Raw genomic sequence first — 8,736 nt, forward strand, 5'->3', positions numbered from 1 at the left:
CTCTTTGTCTGGCCCCTGTCCACTCCCCATCCCATACCTCCTCCTTTTCCTTATACCCCATTGTCTCTAATAGGATATCCCCACTCCTGCACCCCAACCCCACCAGACTTCCTTCTTTTTAATGATTGTCACAGCCAACCATTCACTGTCATGGGTAGCAGTGACCTGCCTTTGTAATCTTATTGGTATTTTTAAATTTCATGTACTTAAAATTTATCAAATACAACTTCTTTGTTATCTTCGTGCTTATAATTATTCAGAGGTTATATTTTTGTGTATCTCACATTAGCTATTCATGTGTCCTAAAATTGAACATTTTCAGTATTTCAGATTTCTGAATTGCACAATATTTCTGTGTATTAATAACCCCTCCTTGTTTTCATTGCTATGTCTTTATCTGTCTTAATGCTCTGTCCATATTCTGCTCCTAATTTCAGCTATTAATGCAATCGCCTTCTTTTAAGAACACTTTTACTCAACTGTAAGCTCCTCCCAATGTCTTCCTGTCACACCATTGACTACATTAACAAGAAGGCCCAGTGCACATCCCTACCTCTGCTCAGTAGTCCATTAGCAAGACTAAAGGAAATTTGTATTTTAGCGATTTCATCAATACATGAATCACTGTGTAGGAGATCTAAGTATTTTTAGTGTAAAAACCTACATTACTAAATAACATATATTGGAATTATATTTGGCATAAAATATTTTGACATCTATAAATCGATATATAGTATATTGCATATCTAGTTGGTTTAGGTTAAAAATAATTATCTCATGAATAATTTCTATGAATTTGTTTCAATAAATCTAACCAACTTTAAAGCTGTTTTGTGTGTGTGTGTGTGTGTGTGTGTGTGTGTGTGTGTGTGTGTGTGTGAAAATATTATAAAGGGCAATATAGGTAATTCAAATGATCCATTTGTTCTTAAATTACCTGAATAATAGTCACAGGTGATTTTTTTTTTTTTCATTTCAAAACAGCAAGTATGGCTGAGAGATTGCTTAGTGAGGAAATACTTGCTGCACAAAAGAGAAAGATCAGAATTCAGATCACCAGCACACAAGTAGATTCCTGGCAAACACAGTAGCCTTTCAATAACTACAGCATGGAGGAGGAGACAAGGGATCCCTCAAGCATGCAGCCTAGCTAGACTGACTGAATCAATGAATTCTGTGCTGGGTGAAAGACCCTACCACAATGAACAAGATGCAGGATGATGGAGTAGTTTACTAAATGCTAGTCTGCTAGCCTATGGGCTCCCCCGTAGACATGTATATCTGCAAGAACATACATATATGTACATACACATGTACATGCATGCACACACACACACACACACACACACACACACTTAAACCTTAGGCTTTCTTTTTGTGTATTTTCTTTTTGTTAGTAGAAATTCTAAGAGAAATTCTTGTGCCATAGTTACAACTGATCCCAACCCAAATAGACAAAAATCAATTACACATTTTATTTGTGATTCAGTAGGGGTAAAGGAGCTTTCTGCCAAGCTCGATGATTTGTGCTCAGTCCTCATGAACTGTAAGACACGAAAAAAGCAAGGGCACCCCAATGCCCCATGCCTCGGAAGGCGACACCCAAATCACTCTTGAGAAACGGTCTCGATGCAAAAGCAAGAGGACTTTTTATTCCAGAGCTCTGGGGTCTACAGTCATACACCATGCAGGGTTAGAGGACTATGGGACCCCATGCAACTGAACTCAGGGGTATTTAAAGGGGAAAAATCACAAGACAAGGGGTGGAGGACACAATTCACAAGGCAAGGGGTGGAAGACAAATTATGCATGTACAGAATAAGGAAGTCTGGCAATAGTTAAGGAAGGTTAGAGATTATCTGGAACAAATGTCCTTGGGGTATTGTATAGTTAAACTTTGGAACTAGAACAGGGTAGGCTATCTTTCTCTCAAGTTGAAAGCAGAAAAACAAGTTATTCTGTGCTGGGCTAGTTGTTTAGGGGTCTAAAAACAATAAGTTGGGGTCTCTCAGAACCACATGGTGGAAGGAGACAACTGACTCTCTCAGGTAGTTCTCTGCTATCATTTTTCATGCTGTCACTGAAATACACACACACCACTACCACCACCACCATGACCATCACCACCACACATACACCCACCCACACACCCACACCTACCCACCCCCACACACACCCATGCACACACACACACACACATGCACAGGATGTGGGAGGTATATTGTGTATTGGAAATAAGTTGCAGATTCTTGGCATTTAATTTCTACACACTAACATGTGAAAGACAGTGTCACTGAGAATTTTTGAGACTTATAAAGGAAAACTACATGGGCATTCTTAAAGCCTGAATTCTGACAGAGAATAATATTAATCAAATATCCAGGTCCAAGAGAGATTTAAGTGATGTGTGCAACTTTTTCCTGAAACTCAAGCTGCTCATTAAAGTGAAATAAGCGAAAATTTCAAATTAATCAAGCAAGTCACTTACAGAACACACAATCAGCCGATCAGCTGCATCCTTGAAAATGAACTGGAATGAAATTATTTTGAACTTCTAAGGAAAAGGAAGGGAATCTTTATCTGTCACACATAGAATCCCTGGGGTTTTCTGCTTCTAGTACCTGATATCTTGCCAGTGATACACCAACATAAAATTAATCTTCTGTTAATTCAATCCAAATGCAAACTTGACACAAGATATTATGTATACATTTATGACAGATTTAACAATAAAGTATATTAAAAAAGAAGACTTCTGTTACTATTTGGACCTTTTTCTGCTATTTCTCGAGAACAATCAAGCTTGTAGGATTAAATTTAATGAATAACATTATAAAATATATTCATAATGTCCATTTTTATAGTGATGGACACAAAAAGGGGAAACAGCATTACATAATGAAAATGAGGCTTTTCTCCCTTGACAGCTTGATTAGGTATCAATAGCCAGTCCTCGGGTTCTTGGCCATGAAATTTAAAAGTTACCTGGGTCTCATGAAATTTTCCTTAAAATATAAAGAAAGAGCATTGTAAGTACTAATCATCAAATTTTTCATAAGGCTCTATTAAAGAATAGTACTTGGCATAAAATAAACCAGAAGAAAAGCAGGTAATAATAGTAATGTCCATAATGGTTATTATTATCATTTCTATAATTACTGCTAGACTGAAAATTTGAAACTCAACTAGCAAGAATGTAATTTCAATTGAGGCATGGGTGGTTCAGTGGTAGAATTCTCACCTGCCACACGGGAGTCCCGGGTTCGATTCCCAGCCCATGCAGAGGCCAGCCCCTTGGGTGGTGGTGGTGGCGCACGCCTATAATCCCAGCACTCTGGGAGGCAGAGGCAGGCGGATTTCTGAGTTCAAGGTCAGCGTGGTCTACAGAGTGAGTTCCAGGACAGCCAGGGCTATACAGAGAAACCCTGTCTCTGAAAAACCAAATCCAAAAAACCAAAAAAAAAAAAAAAAAAAAAAAAAAAAAAAAAAAAAAAAAAAAAGAAAAAAGAATGTAATTTAAGTAGAAGCAATCCTATAGTGTATCATATGAAGTAAATCATAGTAATTCCCATGACCTCCTAAATGCATACAAATAGCATCAGTCAGTAGGAGCCTAGTGATCATGGAAGAAGACTTGACTTCTTCCACAGTTCAATGCTATTGTAGAAGATGAATTCAGACCTCTAGATTTTTATCTGTGTATCTATATGCCTACTTAAAAAATCCATTTATTAAATCTGAAGACATTATTGCAGAACAAATAATCAAATATGAAAACATGTAAAACTCTGGCTGGCCTAGAACACTCTATATATTCTCCTCAAATATACATGTTAACATGCTTTGATTCCCTACTGCTGCAATTTGACCTCTTGCAAGATAAATATATATATATATATATATATATATATATATATATATATATATATATTACATTGTGTATGTAAACCTACATATTATATTATATAAGTTAATTATTTCAATTTTAAATTCAATAATACAATTTCATTATTTCAATTATGATTCAAAATTGTAGGAAAAATATAAAACTGTTTATAGCAAACCAAGAGATGAAAAGAATATTACAATTACTTTGCATTTATTTCAAATTATATAACTTCCTAAATTCTTAATTCTAGTTCATAAATTATACTCAGCTCTACAAAGAAAGCCTATCTACTTCAATATTAATGAAAATATCAAAAAGGTTAAATGTGAAGAAATATGTTTAATGGTATATTTTGTATACCACTAATTTAATAAATTTCTTTAAGTATGTCCTTCATGTGTTCCTGTACCAACATCATGACCAGTGATTTTAAATCCAAATCTTGTTTTACTGGTGTGATGGGGTATCCAGGACATGCTAGTAAAGGAGAATTGAGTTCAGATGTTGCCATATTGCCTTGATTGCTGTTAGTGACGTTCCTGCGTTTGCCTTTTGCCATCTAGTTCTCACTGGTATTAGTTGGTCTTGTCAAAGCTGGACTCACCAGTGCAAGCTGCCCCTTCCCATGTGGCCTCTGGTGCACAGCTTACCTCCTGCACTGCCTGGAGACAGGGTGCTGTTGCCCAGGCTGTTCAGATCCTGAAGCAGACACCTGAAGGCTCCTGCTGGGGACTGCTGGATTCACGGGAGCACGCCGACTTCTCCCTGCTGGCCACCCGGAAGCCCCTCTTGCCTCTTGCAGGACCTGGAGATGTAGTGTTGCTGCCCTGGCTGATCTGGATCCGGAAGCAAAGAGATCTGAGGGCTCCTGCAAGAGGCCTCAGTACTGGCACCTAAGCTCAGTGGCACCGGAGCAAGCTGGGCACTCTCCCAGACTGCCTCTGGGTGCACACCAGGTCTCTCACACTTCCTGGAGACAGAGTGCTGTGGCCCAGGCCGTTCAGATCCCAAAGCAGACACCTGGAGGCTCCTGCAGGGGCCCGCTGGATTCACCAGAGCACACTGACTTCTCCCCGCTGGCCGCCTGGAAGCCCCTCTTGCCTCTTGTAGAATATGGAGATGTGGTGTTGCAGCCCAGGGTGATCTGGATCTGGAAGCAAAGAGATCTGAGGGCTCCTGCCAGAGGCCTCAGGACTGGAACCTAAGCTCAGTGCCACCGGAGCAAGCTGGGCACTCTCCCAGACTCTATAATTTTCTTGATGATGTTTGTGATTCTGACTTTTTCCTATGAGTAATTATGTAAACATAATAAATATGTGTGCTCCTCTAACCCATTTTAGTTCCATTTAGTTCTCTTTCTTCCTGAGCCTTCAAAAACTTAAGAATAATGTTTTGAAATGACATCAGTTTTGTTATAGTTTTAAGTCATAATTTTTCAACTGGACAGCTTTTGTATTTCAAAAATAAATATTTAAATACATAAAAAGAAGAAGGGAAAAAAGTCCCAGTGGCCAGTAAAAAAAATGCATTCCATATGGCTCACCTATGTTCTTAGTCTGTAAGATTATAGAATAGCTGCAAATGGATTTTTGGATTTTTATATAAATAGGAATAGAAAATAATTTAAGAATATTTGAGACATTGAATAGAAAGTAGTGGCCATTTAGTAAATATTTAGTGGAATCAATAAGTGTCTATTTTTTCAATCCCATTGAACTGACACTTGGCTTTGTTAGTAAATCAAGACATCTCTTCTCCCATTCCATTAATCCTTTTTCTCTGAAGGGCAACCCTATCCTCAGTATCAGAAGGGACCATACAGTGATCTTATGAGTTCCATTAATGTATTGTTTTATGGGGGTTGAGAACACAGATTGCAGGTTCAGATGTTTAATTGTTGTAGATTTTATATTTGCTCTTGTACATTTCTTCTCTTAGACAATAGAAAGGAAACTGTCAAGACTTATTTCAAATTAATTCTCTCAACAAACATCAATAGTCTAACTTTAAAATTACTATTATATTTTAGGAATGAAATAGAATGTTGAAGTAGTTTGGAACACCTGACATTTAGGAACATTAATATCAAAATATAACTGAACTTCCACTAAATCAAGGTCACTGCTGGATGCACAGCATTGTGTCAAATTGTGCTTTTATTCCCTTTAAAGACCTATCATATATATATATATATATATATATATATATATATATGTGTGTGTGTGTGTGTGTGTGTGTGTGTGTGTGTGTGTGTGTGTATGTTCTGGTTCCAAATTATATTCGTGCATTTCTGTACTGACATTTTTCATACAAATTCCCATCATAGCATTTTTAAAAATTTGTCTGTGTCTCTATATTCCACCTTACATAAATGATAGACAGACAGACAGACAGACAGACAGACAGACAGACAGACAGACAGATAGATAGATAGATAGATAGATAGATAGATAGATAGATAGATAGATAGATAGATAGATAGAGAAAAACAAACAAGTTGTAATTTAGGAGTAACTTTAGTTGCATGATCTTGTACTTTAATGTGGCCATGATTTTGTGGTGTATTTAAAACAAACTCCCTCCATTCTATATCTAAATGTAGCATTCATAATCTATGAACTTTGTCTCAGAATTAGCTGCTGTTTCATCTATTGTGAAATTTCATTTTACCCTAGACAAAATGACTACTATCATGAAAACCAAAACAAAAACAAAAAAAATAAATCAAAATCAGATGCCGCCTAAATGTGAAGAAAGGCAGACCCATATTTACACTTGGTAGGAATGTAAACTGGTAAGCCTCATCTCAAAACACTAATATTGGTCTTCCTGTAATAGAGCTCACCACTGGAAGGTAAAATGTAGCTCAACAAAAATAGAACATATAGGAATATCCTATATAGAAAAATGTTACTTTTAAAGCTAATTAAAAAGAAAACTAACAAATAGAAGGAATTAATTTCTGAAAATATCTCACATATGAGCTTTTGCTGTCAGGTCACTTCCTGAAATCTAATCTGGAATCTAGAACAATAAAGGAATAAAGGAGTGGGTAAGACATACATAGTCAATTAAATCAAGACAGGCAGGAAAGTCAGCACATGTGACTCATGTGCCTTGGTTTAAATAACAGAATAATGGCAACTTCCATCCTTTACTAGTTAACAGACAAGCATGAGACATCTGAAGAAGCAGGAGAGAAGTAGGTTCCAGGGCCTGGGAACATGAGCTTAGTTTTGACCCTGCCAACAAAATGAAGTCTGTTCCTTAGATGGTTGAATTCAAAAATTATGGCCAAAGATTTTTCTATGATGTGTGTACATAGTGTGCATTATATGTATATGAATGGTGCATTTGTGTAGTACTTGCTGTTTTTGTGGTATGTGGCACATGTGTGTGGGGCATGTGTATTTTGTGTATGTTATATATGTATTGTATGCAGTACACGTGTAATATATGTATGCTTTGTGTGTATATATCCACATTTTTGTTCACTTGTTCATGAGAGTGAGTAAACACATGGTCAATAGTTAATGTCCTCAAATTCTTTCCTCCTTATTTATGGCAAAACTCTCAAAAATTCAGATGTACCATCTAGCTAGACAAACACTGGAAATATAGGCTTATACTGGTGTCACTAATTACTGATTTTTTTTAATATTGTTTCTGGGAATTAAAATTCAGGTCTTCATGCCTGAGTGGCAATCAAGGCGTCTCACTACTCCACACAATGCTTGTTGTTTTTGTCTTCTCCCACCACAGTATGTATGTATTTATTTGTAATTGCTAACCATCTGGCAGTGCTGGATGGAACAGCATGATTCCTGATATTTGAGTAGTGACCTCATCTATTTTCATCACAACTTGGATATTCTCTCCTCAAGATTTAAAGATTACTCACTCTGACATGATCCTTTGAGTCATTAACTAGCGCACATAACGCTCACTGGGTTTATCATAATATTACTAATAATTGTACTCATCTATGTGTTTATCTTCTTGTATCTTCCCTTTTAGTTCTCATTTTTGTTGTTCTCATTACTGAATTCTCAACTCTAATGAGAAGCTATGATGTGTCTTGGCTTCTCAACAAATATCAAACAAGGCTGAAGAATCTAGAGCATTGGTAAAGTATTGATATTGTAATTACCATAAGTGTAAAAGTCTTATGGAATGGAACTTGCACTTTTGGTAATCAGATGGACTGCTGAATATCCAGCTGCAGTGCTATCATCACCCAGGGCACTGAACATGATTGCTATGTCCATCTTTGACAGCAGCAGTGACAGCTATCTCTGACAGTTTTGTCTATTAAATTGGGTTTGGCAAGTAGGGCATCTTTTTGCATATTTGATTCTATATATTCCAGAAATTATTAACATGAAATTAACATATCTCATAATTATTATTATTAAAAATAAAGAACTTACTTTAAAACTGAGAAGGTGGAAGATTCACATGGTTGTGACCTGCTTTTTAGGACCCTTTTTTTTCATGCAGGGTTGCACTGTCCAGCCCTGATGAGAGGGTATGTGCCTAGTTCTACTGAAATTTGTTAAACCGTATTTGGTTGAGATCCCAGGTAGGCCTGCTCTTTTCTGAAGGGAAATGAAGGAGAAGTGGATCTGAGGAAGAGGGAAGTAGAGTGGAGGAACTAGAAGAAGAGGAGTGAAGGGAAATTGATGTCAGGATGCAATATATGAGAAATAATTAATCAGTTAAAAAATAGAGATGAGAAAATCATCTTTTCTAAAAATGAACAAAAAAGAAAGAATAAGAAAGACCACCACTTTTTTCTTCCTATTTTGATAACATAGAACAGTTTTAGTTTCTCTCTCTCTCTCTCT

At 36.7% G+C, this 8,736-nt stretch overlaps 1 non-coding gene across 1 annotated transcript; it reads left to right on the plus strand.

Annotated features, from left to right (window-relative positions):
- The first annotated feature begins 3,211 nt into the window (after positions 1-3,211).
- Trnag-gcc (transfer RNA glycine (anticodon GCC)) lies at positions 3,212-3,282 on the plus strand. The gene has a single exon. It is a non-coding gene; the product is annotated as a tRNA-Gly (tRNA).
- The last annotated feature ends 5,454 nt before the right edge of the window (positions 3,283-8,736 follow it).

This window comes from Apodemus sylvaticus, chromosome 6 (assembly GCF_947179515.1).
Source record: "Apodemus sylvaticus chromosome 6, mApoSyl1.1, whole genome shotgun sequence".
In the NCBI taxonomy this organism is placed as follows: Eukaryota; Metazoa; Chordata; class Mammalia; order Rodentia; family Muridae; genus Apodemus; species Apodemus sylvaticus.